The following is a 3,511-nucleotide window of genomic DNA, read 5'->3' on the forward strand; positions in this document are numbered from 1 at the left end:
CTTCTCCCCCCACCTACACTCAGTCTGTCATGACCCTAAAGTGCTGCCCTCCACATGCTCCTGTGAGGACTCAATATCAACCCAAAGAAATTGTTTTCAGTCACTTGAGGGCACAAGCAAAGTCTGCGACATAGCTACAGCAAACATACCATTTCCATTAAGGCAAGCTGGCACTCTGAGCGCTTGATCATGGTGTCCAAATTCTGCCTCAATCTGAGAGAACCACGCCTGCGCAGGGACCGTCTTACCCCACAAAGGAGCTTAGTGATATTTTAATTGTTTCTGATATTCCACTGCTGGACAGCACAGGTATATGACTGGCTGGACAGCACAGGTATATGACTGACAGTGATTCACAGCGGTGTGGCCAACTTGCTTCAACAAACACCTGGAACGGAAGGTGTGCATCAACTCCACTTTTATCCCAATGTACAATATGTGTGTGTCTAAAGAGAGGAGGACAGGCACCACTGTCAGAACCATTAGTTGTGTCAATACTTCATGGCACTTGTAGAACTCCAGCCCACCTACTTCCTTCCTAATATGACTCGGACTCACAGAGGACCATATAATGAGGAGAGGAAAGAAGACCACATCTGACCAGTGTGAATAAACCATTGCAACCAGTGCATGTCCTTGCTTTCACTGCTACCATCTGGTGAGTATCAAGGAATCAAATCTGTCCTCTTGTTGCATCATCTTTTCTCCTCCTCCTCAAATGAGGGATGCACGCGTGCTTGATCTGTGCTAGGCCCTACGATAAGGAGACAGAGAAATGTAAGCCACAGTTCTCCATCTCCTTGACCAGGTCCCTTTTTTTTGTTTAAATCTTTTTTATTGGCATTTTCTTATGTCCATACAACATGAACAATGTATTGGCATCATGTTTTGACAACGTCGATGCAATGCATTTCGGAATACAAACCATCGTATTAACTGGTTAGCTAGCGATCAAATCATTTATAATAGTTACTGGAATAGTGTCATTACAATAACCGTGGCAATGCTAATTCGACATTATGGTATGTCACTTATTAGCCATCCAGCATTACATAACCAAACTGTAGACGTGGGGTACAACAAAATGAGGACAAAGTAACCATAGGAGGGGTAGGGTAGTCGCCTGAGACCCGTTGCCGCGTGTGCTAGAAAGCGACTGCCCTGTCAGATCCTAATGGTAGCAGCCCCGTAGTGTAGGGTCATATGTTATGTGAGTGAGGCCTGCTCTGCGTATGTGTACTTCCAGGTGCTAAGCGCTGGGTTACTGGTCTTGTCCCCCTTCCTGGGGCTCCTCTGTGGTAGTGTCCATGCCCTGCAAGTTCGATACCATAGTGTCCCAGTGATTCGCCAGATGAAACTTACAGATCCCAAGCAGGTCCTCTCTACGCAGCACCACCCCCTCCGCTCTAGCTCAGTTAAGTAGGAAATGGCACCAGGCTATTGAGTGAGGTGCCATTATGGATTTCCATCTTTTGGTGATTAGGCGTTTTGCCACAATTAGCCCCAGATCGAGAAATCGGGTGGTTGCCCTGTGTTTCTTATTCCTACTGAATAGGTGCAGTATCTGTACCTCCCAATGAAAGTGGATGTCGCGAGTTGTACAGGCAGCCAGCGTAGTCGTCACATTGGCCCAATATTCGCTTAAGGCCAGGCAATGCCATAGCATGTGCAGAATGTCTGCGTCTAATATGCGGCATCTAGGGCAGGCTGCATCCGATCTGAGGAAGTACTTATTGATTTGGGCTGGGCGAGGTTTGCCAGATGTAATATAAAAAATTGAATTTGTTTAAAACGCTGATTGCGTGGGATGTGCGTCAGACCTTCCAGGGCGGCAACCCACTCCCCATCTGTGAATGCCCTCCCCAAGGCCTCCTGCCAGTGTTGCTTCAGGGGTGTCAGGTCAATCTCTGTGTGTTGGCAGAGTGAGGAAGCGAACCATCGAGTCAAGTGCCCTCCATTTCCATCACATGCAGGTACTGTATCGTATGGTGTGTGGGTGGTTCCTGGGCACGATTGCCCCACTTAGATGCCAGCGAGGCTATAATCGCCCGGTGTAATAAAAACTGTCCCGGGTACATATTCTCTTCAGACATGAGCTCCTGATATGGAATGAGTGAGCTATACCAATAAAGGTCCCCCATATCCTGAATGCCTTCTGTGTTCCAGTGTCGCAGTTCGGATGCCGTGGTACATATGTCCCCACGTGGTGTTCCTAGTAATGGGATGGTGGGGGCATTTGGTGTGATAGACCTGGTGAGGAAGAGGCATCTACGGAAGCACTAGTAAGCTGTGGTGGGTAAAAGTGCTCCCAGGGTCTGGGTTTCATGCATGGGTGAGAGATATGCAGTAGGGTATGATGTGGTATTGGGGGTTGCAATGAAGCCGTGTCTGCTAAATTTCTGAAGGAAAGCCAACGGGCAATCCACTGGAGCTGGTAGGCCAGATAGTAGTGTTAGAATTTGGGCGCCGCCAACCCCCCGTTAGGCTTGCAGATATAGTTTCCCCATAGACACTCTGTGTCTTGACGTTCCCCATATAAAGTCTCTTATTGTCCTTTCCCATTTGCGAAAAAGGGAGGGGAGAAGGTAATAGGTAAGGTAGTGAAATTGTAGAGGAGGGGTAGGACCACCATTTTTACAAGGCCCTTGACCAGGTCCCTTGATCAGACATTTACTTCACTGAGATAGAGGTATATAAAGTTACAGATAGCTCTGCAAAGATGTGATCGCAAATAACTGTATACATGCCTCTTTACATATGTGTATGAAAGTGTATGTGTGTGCATCAGTGTAAGGGATTGTTGGTTGATCCAATTGATATGCACTGAGCATAGCTCCTCGATGGGGATGTAATGACGTTTGTGTGACAGCAGTTGTGCAGAGCTTTTACCCCAGCATGCTTTCAGAACAGTACATAAAAGGGAGTAAGCAGGCTCTGGTCAGTTTGATTTTGTGGTCGACTGGATCCGAATTAGCAGTCATTTAAGAAGTGGTTACGCTCCAGATACTCTTGAAGTTAGTTTTTAGGTCGAGGACCGTAGGCTGCGCTTGCGCAGTTCAGTCCGAAGATTTAATGTTTCTTAGTTAGGGGGCTTGAACCCGCCCCTCTTCTCCATTGGCTGGCCTCGTAAATGCTGGACAGCCATTGGAGGAGAGGGGCGTCACTCTGTTCAAGCCCAGTCTTTTTCCGATTTGGGGGCGTGTTTTTTTGCAGTTTTCTCGCCGTGAATTCATCCTTCACTCAACTGCTAAAACCACGCCCCCGAATGTGAAAATGGTGCCGCTTTTGTGACGCCATTTCTGGACGACCGCCGCCGGAAGAAGTCGAGTCCTCAGGTGAGTGCTCGTTTAATTTTATGTTATAGAAAGCATTTAAGAGTGAAGCCCCAATTCTCGGAGCTGCTTCGTATTTGTTTTGCCCAAGTTTGTTGAAAAGTCGCCACTTTTAGAGGGTATGCCTTTATTCTCTCTGGTTCTGTCCTTGTACGTCCCCAGGTGCTTCAGTTTCAGTG

The sequence above is a fragment of the Lissotriton helveticus genome, chromosome 2_1 (genome assembly GCF_964261635.1).
Source record: "Lissotriton helveticus chromosome 2_1, aLisHel1.1, whole genome shotgun sequence".
NCBI lineage: Eukaryota > Metazoa > Chordata > Amphibia > Caudata > Salamandridae > Lissotriton > Lissotriton helveticus.